Raw genomic sequence first — 9,427 nt, forward strand, 5'->3', positions numbered from 1 at the left:
CTCCTGATGAAGGGTTTTGGCCCGAAACATCATTATTACCTCCTCCCATAGATGCTGTCTGGCCTGCTGAGTTCTGCCAGCATTTTGTGTTTTTAATTTATTTCCAGCATCTGCAGATTCACTCGTGTTGGATCTAAGGGAATATTGCATTGTAGATCCAGAACTGGCTTGCCCACAGAAGGCAAGGAGTGGTTGTAGACGGGTCATATTCTGTGTGGAGGTCAGTCACCAGTGGTGTGCCTCAGAGATCGGTTGTGGGACCCCTACTCTTTGTGATTTTTATAAATGACCTGGATGAGGAAGTGGAGGGATGGGTTAGTAAATTTGCTGATGACACAAAGGTTGGAGGTGTTGTAGATAGTGTGGAGGGCTGACAGAGGTTATAGCGGGACATTGATAGGATGCAAAACTGGGCTGAGAAGTGGCAGGTGGAGTTCAACCCAGATAAGTGTGAAGTTGTTCATTTTGGTAGGTCAAATATGATGGCAGAATATAGCATTAATGGTAAGACCCTTGGCAGTCTGGAGGATCAGAGGGATCTTGGGGTCCGAGACCATAGGACACTCAAAGCTGCTGCTGCTACTTGCAGTGCATTGGCCTTCATCAATCATGGGATTGAGTTTAAGAGCCGAGAGATAATGTTGCAGCTATATAGGACCCTGGTCAGACCCCACTAGGAGTATTGTGCTCAGTTCTAGTCACCACATTACAGGAAGGATGGGGAAACCATAGAAAGGGTGCAGAGGAGATTTACAAGGATGTTGCCTGAATTGGGGAGCATGCTTCATGAGAATAGGTCGAGAGAACTTGGAGTGACAGAGGATGAGAGATGACCTGATAGAGGTGTAAAAGATGATGAGAGGCATCGATCGCATGGATAGTCAGAGGCTTTTTCTCAAGGCTGTTGTAGAATACACCTTCTGGTGCTACTTGGACACCAGAAGTCTTCACACGTCTTCAGTGATGAACCCAAGGTCGTAGGATGTTTCGGCTCTTTAATCATCAGACACCCTCGCCTGGGCAACTCAGCCAGGGGTGATCAGCCCCCGACTTGTGTCCAAGTGGTACACTAATCCACGGATCCACCCCTCCGGGAGAACCACAGCCACTGCAAGGCCTTTTCAGCAGCCTCCAGAATGATCTTGGTGGCTCTTCTGCACTGCAGTCCTTTTACTCCAAGGAGTTTAAGAGTCCGCTGTAATGAAAGGCCAGCAAAGCCCCGGCACCCAACTTCGACTGGCTCACAGCGAGCTCTCCAGCCATTGCACCCAACTTCGACTGGCTGACAGCGAGCTCTCCAGCCATTGCTCCCAACTTCGACTGGCTCACAGCGAGCTCTCCAGCCATTGCACCCAACTTCGACTGGCTGACAGCGAGCTCTCCAGCCATTGCTCCCAACTTCGACTGGCTCACAGCGAGCTCTCCAGCCACTGCTCCCAACTTCGACTGGCTGACAGCGAGCTCTGCAGCCACTGCTCCAGCATTCTGCAGCTAGATCTGTGTATCTAGCCCTCTTGCGCTTGTTGGCCTCTTCAATCTGGTCTCCCCAGGGGACAGTAAGTTCCAGCAGGGCCACCTGCTTTGTAGACTCCGATATTAACACCATGTCCGGGCGAGCGGAGTAGCTGCGATTATCTCTGGGAACATGAGCTGCCTCCCTAGGTTGACTTGGAGCTGCCAGTCTCATGCAGTGGCAAGAAGCCCTACTGAGGAGCTAGGCCTTCTGCCCTGCTCTAATAAAGGTGATGGACTGTTTTTTTAATAAAGGTGATGTGCTGATTTTTGCTGCTGATTGCGTCCACCGTAGATCTTAGAACTTTGTCATGACGCCAGTGGTATCGCCCTTCCCCCAATGCCTTCGGGCAGCATCTGAGGATATTCTCCAAAATGCCGCTCTTCTGGCACAGTTGGCATGCTGAAGTGTTTGCCATGCCCCACCTGTGCAGGTTGGGCAGGTTTGGGAGAACGTCGTAGACTGATTGGATGAGAAACTTGATGCACAATGGTTGGGCTCTCCAGAGCTCTGTTCAGGTGAATTTGCGAGGTTCCGCATGCTCCCATCTAGTCCAGGCACCTTGTTTGTACATGCTGACCATCTTGCTGTATCGTTCTTCCTCCACTTCAGCTCATATCTTGTCCTGAACCAGTTGATGCTTCTCCTTTCTGCGGGTTTTGTTGTAGCGTGGTTTGGGAAACAGCCCAGTCCTGCCCGCCCCACCACAGCAGTGCCTACCAAAATGTTGTGCTGCAGCCGAGCCTCCGCTCTGTCGCCAGCTTCCTGTACCTGCCACTTCCTTCCAGTCTTCACGCAGATTCTTGCCGAAGCGAATTTAGAGGTAAAAACAAAGTCACTCACTTGTTAGTTTTATTTCCAACAATTTTGTAAATAACTTCAAAGTCATATATACAGATTTCTTTGTTGCTCAAAGTGTTTGTGATTCCCTTCCATCTTTACATGGAGCAGGATTAGCTGAATGGAAGCCTTCTGAGGATTAAAAAAGATAATTTTTCAGAGTGAAGATTCTGATGAAGTGATTATTAGTTTGGCAGTAATCTGAGAAAAGGCATTAGCCAATCAGAACATACACAATACACAACAAGAAAAGGACCTTCAGCCCAAGATATTGTGATGAAACATTTAAGATAATAATTAAATGCCCAAACAAAACTAATCCCTTCTGCCTACAGAATGTTAATATTCCTTCATTCTCTGCATTCACGTGTCTGATAAGACCATAAGAAGTAGGAACAGAATTAGGCAATTTGGACCATCGAGTCTGCTCCACCATTTCATCTTGTCTCAGCCCATCTCCTCCTCATATTCCTTCATGCCCTGACCAATCAAGAATTTATCAAACTCTGCCTCCAGAGTTATACATATAAACTTGGCCTCCACAGCAGCCCGTGGCAAAGAATTCCACAGATCCACCGCCCTCTGGCTAAAGAAATTCCTCCTCATGTTCGTTCTAAAAGGATGCCCCTCTATTCTGAGGCTTTGTCCTCTAGTCTTAGACTCTCCCACCATAGGGAATAGCCTTTCCACATCCACTCTATCAAGGCTTTTCACCATTCGATAGGTTTCAATTAGGTCACCTCTCATTCTTCAGAATTCTAGTGAATACAAGTTGAGGCATCAATTGTTTTTTATACGGCAAGCCATTCAATTCTGGAATCATTTTCATAAACCTCCTTTGAACCCTCTCCAGTTTCAGCACATCCTTTCTAAGATAAGGGTCCCAAACCTGCTCACAGTACTCCAAATGAGGCCTCACCAATGCTTTATAAAATCTCAATATTACATTCTTACTTTTATATTCTGGTCCTCTTGAAATAAATGCTAACATTGCATTTGCCTTCTTCACCACAGACTCAACTGCAAATTAACCTTTAGGGAATCCTGCACAAGGACTCCCAAGTCCCTTTGCACCTCCATTTTTTGTATTTTTTCTCCATTTAGAAAATAGTCTACCCTTTCATTTCTCTTCCAAAGTACATGACTATATACACTTCATGACATTGTATTCCATCTGCCATATCTTTGCCAATTCTCTTAATCTGTCAACGTCCTTCTGTAGCCTCTCTACTTCTTCAAAACTACCTGCCCCTCCACCTATCTTCATACCATCTGAAAACTTTTCATTAAAGCCATCAATTCTATCACCCAAAACATTGATATATAAACATGAAAACATGAAAAGAATCAGTCCCAACTCCAACCCCTGCGGAGCACTACTAGTCACCAGCAGCCAACCAGAAGAGGCTCCCTTTATTCCCATTCTTTGCCTCCTGTCAATCAACCACTACTTTATCCATGTTAGAATCTCTCCTGTAATATCATGGGTTTGTAGCTTGTTAAGCAGCCTCATGTGTGGCACCTTGTTAAAGGGCCTCTAAAAATCTAAGTACACAACATCAACTGGTTCTCCTTTGTCTATCCTGCTTGTTATTTTTTCAAAGAATTCTGGCAAATTTGCCAGGAAAAATTTTCTTTTGAGGAAACCATGCTGAGCATGGCCTATGTTGTCATGAAACTCCAAGTTCCCCCAAAATTACATCCTTAACAAATGACTCCAAAATCTTTCCAACCACTGAGGTCAGACTAACCAGCTAATAGTTTCCTTTCTTCTGTCTCCTTTCTTGAAAAGTAGAGTCAGATTTGCAACTTTCCACTCTTTCGGAACCACTTCAGAATCTAGTGATTCTTGAAAGATCATTACTAATGCCTCCATAATCTCTTCAGTCACATCTTTCAGAACTCTGGGGTGCACACTATCAGGCCAAGTGACTTATCTACCTTCAGACCTTTCAGTTTCTCAAGAACTTTCTCTCTAGTAATGGTAACCTTGCACACTTCTGACCCCTAACACTCTGGAACTTCCATCATACTGCTAGTGGCTTCCACAGTCAAGAGTCTGGGGAAAGGCACTGAAGCATTCGGGCTCACACAACCAGACTATGTAACAGTTTCTTCCCCCAAGCTATCAGACTCCTCAATACCCAGAGCCTGGACTGACACCTTACTGCCCTATTGTCTTGTTTATTATTTATTGTAATGCCTGCACTGTTTTGTGCACTTTATGCAGTCCTGGGTAGGTCTGTAGTCTAGTGTAGTTTTTGTGTTGTTTTTTACTTAGTTCAGTCTAGTTTTTGTACTGTGTCATGTAACACCATGGTCCTGAAAAAACGTTGTCTCGTTTTTACTATATACTGTACCAGCAGTTATGGTTAAAATGACAGTAAAAGTGACTTGACTTGACTTGTGTTTATGTTTTAATCATTTTAATCTGAATGTTATTAAAGCATTCCAGTAGATATTTATCTGACAGCTTTCTTGCACCTAATTGTTATTCACAGCTGGGTGTACCTTGAATACAAAGGCAGTCACACTGAGTAAGGATGGGTGCCAAGTCAGTGTTGTCAGCCATTACTGCAAAGGCCAATGTATCTCAGAAACCAGGTAAGAATCTTGGTTTAATACAGTAGCTCATGATAAAGTAACTTCATTAAAAATTGCATTGTTTTCTTAAAAAACAGCAGGGCTGGAATGTCAAAACACAAAAATACAACTGCAGATGCTGTGGATCAAAGAATACGTACACAACACTGGAAGAACTCAGCAGGTCAGGCAGCATCCATGAGAAAAGATTAGCCAACGTTTCAGGCTGGAATATCTACTTCTCCTTAAAGCAACTTGTTTCTAATGCTTTACCTCAGCAAGAGTTTGATAGATACCATCAAGCCATGTTTTTTTGCTTTGAATCCACTGATCAGCCACACCTCGATGGATTGATTCTGTAAGGAAACCTTTATATTACTGGCTTCCAGCTTTTGTAATGACATAGAAGAAAAGGGTTCCTCATTTTAAAGGACTTACGTTTCTTTTTTTTACATTTCAGTGAAAGAACTTTATTTAATATCACACATTTCAAAATCAAAATCAGTGATCAGCACAATTTACTGCAAGGATCTTTAGAACAAATTTTATTATTCATAGACCTCAATAATGACTGATGTATAGCTTGTCTTGCTAATACTTTAAATTGTTCAGGTAATCTTGTGGATACAGTTTAAAATACAATTTGTAAGCAAATTTCATTTTAAACAGACTCTGCTGCTTTCAGTTAGAACAGACAACCAAGTTTATAGTTACACATTTAAAAACTGGTGTAAACTAGATCAGATCAAAACTGTGGACTTTCGAGTAATAGACCAAAATTTAAGTAAGTAACAAGACAGTCACTTAAGGCTCATGTATTCTAAATGGAGTACAATGAAAGTACTGGTTGAATAGACATTAGGCAGCAAAACCATGAAATATTAAAGACCTAATGCCAAGCCTGCTAAATGCAAAGATTAAATATTAAACCATTTGCCACTATTGTACCACAGCCATTCGGCATTGCCAACAATATTGTTTAGTGCTTACATTATAATCTCTGCTAAATTTCCATACTAAACATAAACAGTATCCCCTTAATTCACCCAGAAATCTTTGGTTTTCCAAGATCATTTTTGAGCAAACTGGTTGTGCTCAATGTTAGAGGCCAGAGCCCTTTTGCTCAATCTTAAACCAGGAGGCTTTCATTCCTTTGAACTATCAGACCCAAAAAATTCGCATGAAGAGAAAAATAAAATGATTGAAGTTTTGTTGCATACCTTAAACATAATAGGTCATTAACATTGGGTGGTGAAGCACATACATTCTTTGGTGTTAACAGTAATGGTAGTACACCAATAAGTACAAATTTAACAAAACCAATTTCAAGAACGTAATGCATCTACCCACATGCCACTGTCCTGATATTTCTTTTTAAAGACTGGGACAGATTTTTACTGAGTGTTATACATTCAAAAAAAATTTCAGTACAATGAGAACAAGTTCAAACACTGACTTGCATATTAAATATGTTCAATTCTGTCTTTCAACAGATTAACAAATCACACCATGTTTTGTAGCTGAACATGAAGAAATACATTGCCATGAACATTAGCATTTCATGTAACCTGCATTAAAAAAAAGCTCATGTTTAATTGCTGTTTGACAAATGCCACACAGGCTGAAGTGCAATTTCCATTTTTACCTTCCCCTTTACCAAACAAAATGTGAATGTTGGCACCTAGTATGTAAAACGCATTCCTTGTGAATATCCAAGTTTGTCCAAGTTGGGGTTGCATGCAAGTTGAATCATGGCAGGTGGGCCACACATGAGAATCAATACGTCATCAGCAGATTCTGGAAGGTGTTCTTTAATCATATCAGAACTCACAAAACCTTCACTATAATCCCAGCCTTCAGGAGCTTTATCCACAGTATACCACAGCCTAAAGCGATCTGGATACAGAGCTTGAAGTTCCTCCAAATCATCACGTAGCAGAATGTCTTTTTCGGTTTGATTTGCAAAGAGCAAATTTGCACATAGCTGGGTCTTCACGATCCTTCATGATAGCACGTATTAACTGCAGCATTGGAGTAATACCAGATCCACCTGCAATCATGCCAAGCTTTCTGGCAAACTTGTCCTCAGGGGGTGATTTCTTGTCAGGTTGGATGCCAAACTTGCCATTTCCATTTTAAATGAGTAATCCACCTGGGCCTCTGAAATTGATAGTATCCCCAGTCTTCAGATCTTCCAGGTACTGAGTCATTTTTCCACCCTCAGGGAATTTAGGATGTACTCCTTTAAAATATATCTTCACAACAAGATCAACATAACCCCTTTCATCATCACTGGCAACTGGATTATATGGTCGCACAACAAGGTTTCCATCAATTCTGACAGAAAGGTACACGTGTTTTCCCACAGGCAAACCAAGAATGTGACTCGCTGAAGGAAGGGCAAAACGAAACTTCCTAGTGTCATGACTCACAATCTCTTTATCTATTAGTCGCAGAGGGTACTTCTCATTGGGATCTTCCAACGTAACCTTAGGTTTCTTTTTTTTGGACAATACGTAATGGCCAACAACAACACGAACCATTGTTAAGAAAATGGCGCCAAATGCAATGAGCACTCCGGAGGTCAGTGAGTACGCCATGACCGGACCATCGAGCCGAGCTGCACTGCACTCACCCGGCGTCACCTCTCCCTCCCTCCCGTGTCACACATGCGCACTCCGGGACTTTCGTTTTTAATGGAAGGTTGCAGTGTTATTAGTCCCAATCCGCAATCCAATTCACTTTCCGGAATCCCACTTTGTGGAGCAAAGTTGTCATCTGGTTGGCATATAGCAGTCTGAGACAAACTGCCTTCGTCTCTAAGGCTAGCCAAAGATGTTGGGTACAATTCTTCTTGACACTTCATACTAGACTGTACATTTTGTCTGTATTACTTATTTTCTTGTGCATATCAGCTCTATCTTCCACTGGAATAGCAACTCTGTTCTTGCACTGAAGAGGAAATTGGGTTGCACAAAGGGAATAAAGAAGTTGCTTGTGAGAGCTGATTGTGAGATCCTGATGATGGCTGATAGGAGACATTTCCCTGTTGGGAGGATAAGCTTTGTGGTTCTGTATCCACTGCCTGCACTGGTATATTGATTGTCTTCAGATCTCCATTTACCTTTTCAAATGATGCAGAGAAGTTTTCTGAGGCACAATTTCCTTTGGCTCGTTTGAGATACAAAACATCCTCAAGTAGAGTCAGCTCATTAAAGGTTTGAACCACTGGTTCCAATTCTATGAGGCACATAATAAAGGAAGGGTGTTCATTAGGGTTTTGAGACCAGCCACTTATCATCAGTTCGAGCAGAATTTCACGGTTGGGGATGTCTAATGGTAAACTTTCCTCACTGGTGTCAGGTCTGGTACCTCACAGTACACTAAACATCACCTGTACTGAGTTTCTCGCATCTTCAAATGGTTGTTTTCTTGAGAGAACTTCCCACATTATTATCACATAGCTGTACATGTCATGTTTTACATCTGCATGCTTCACTTTGTTTGGCTCATACTGCTCAGGGGCCATGTAGATAACTGTCCCACTGGCTGTGGGGGATTTAACTCCTGATGATTTACTCACGGTTAAACGCTGCCATTTCGAAAGTCCAAAGTCTGCAATCTTCACATGGAATTCCCCATCCAGCAGAATATTTTGTGCCTTCAGGTCATGATGCAGAAATGGAGGATTCATGTTGTGCAGGAAATTTACTCCAAGGGCAATGTCATACAATATATGAAGTCGCAACGACCAAGGAAGTATAGGATAAGTTTCTTTCTGATGAAGGAGTTGGTCCAAAGATCCATTGCTCATGGATCAATTGGATAGGTATATGGACAGGAAAGGAATGGAGGGTTATGGGCTGAGTGCAGGCCACTGGGACTAGGTGAGTGTAAGTGTCGGCACGGACCAGAAAGGCCGAGATGGCCTGTTTCTGTGCTGTAATTGTTATATGGTTATATATATTTTACCTCCAACTCTATAAAGACCAGAAAGGAAAGGTAATTGTTCAAGCAAAATTCTGTTTGTTCTGAGCTCAGCAATTTTCTTAGTTCCTGGAGATTCTAAGATATCTTCCTTGGTGTCAGAAGTCAGGAGATCTCCTCCTCTGTGCCTGAAGTTAATGAGATGTTAGAAACATAGAAACATAGAAAACCTACAGCACAATACAGGCCCTTCGGCCCACAAAGTTGTGCCGAACATGTTCTGACAGGAAGATGGCTGGTGATCTTCTCGATAACCAGGTACTTCGGGTTTGGTGCTGCTACATCTGTGAAAGAGTACAGCCAGGACTTCAGTACCTGAGTTACAGGCACTGTATATGGAAAGGTTGAATAATTTATGTCTTTATTTCCTGTAGCGTAGGAGATTGAGGGGAGATTTGAATGAGGTATACAAAATTATGAGGGATATAGATAGGGCTAATGAAAGGAGGCTTTTTCACTGTGGTTGGCTAAGACTAGAACTAGGACTAGGGTCAGGGTGAAAGG

General features: G+C 42.5%; 2 pseudogenes; both read right to left on the minus strand.

Moving 5' to 3' along the window:
* Window positions 1-2,126: 2,126 nt before the first annotated feature.
* On the minus strand, window positions 2,127-8,750 carry LOC140729831 (receptor-interacting serine/threonine-protein kinase 2-like; annotated as a pseudogene).
* LOC140729383 (NADH-cytochrome b5 reductase 1 pseudogene) lies at window positions 5,386-7,536 on the minus strand (annotated as a pseudogene).
* Window positions 8,751-9,427: the final 677 nt, after the last annotated feature.

The sequence above is a fragment of the Hemitrygon akajei genome, chromosome 6 (genome assembly GCF_048418815.1).
Source record: "Hemitrygon akajei chromosome 6, sHemAka1.3, whole genome shotgun sequence".
NCBI classification, from domain to species: domain Eukaryota; kingdom Metazoa; phylum Chordata; class Chondrichthyes; order Myliobatiformes; family Dasyatidae; genus Hemitrygon; species Hemitrygon akajei.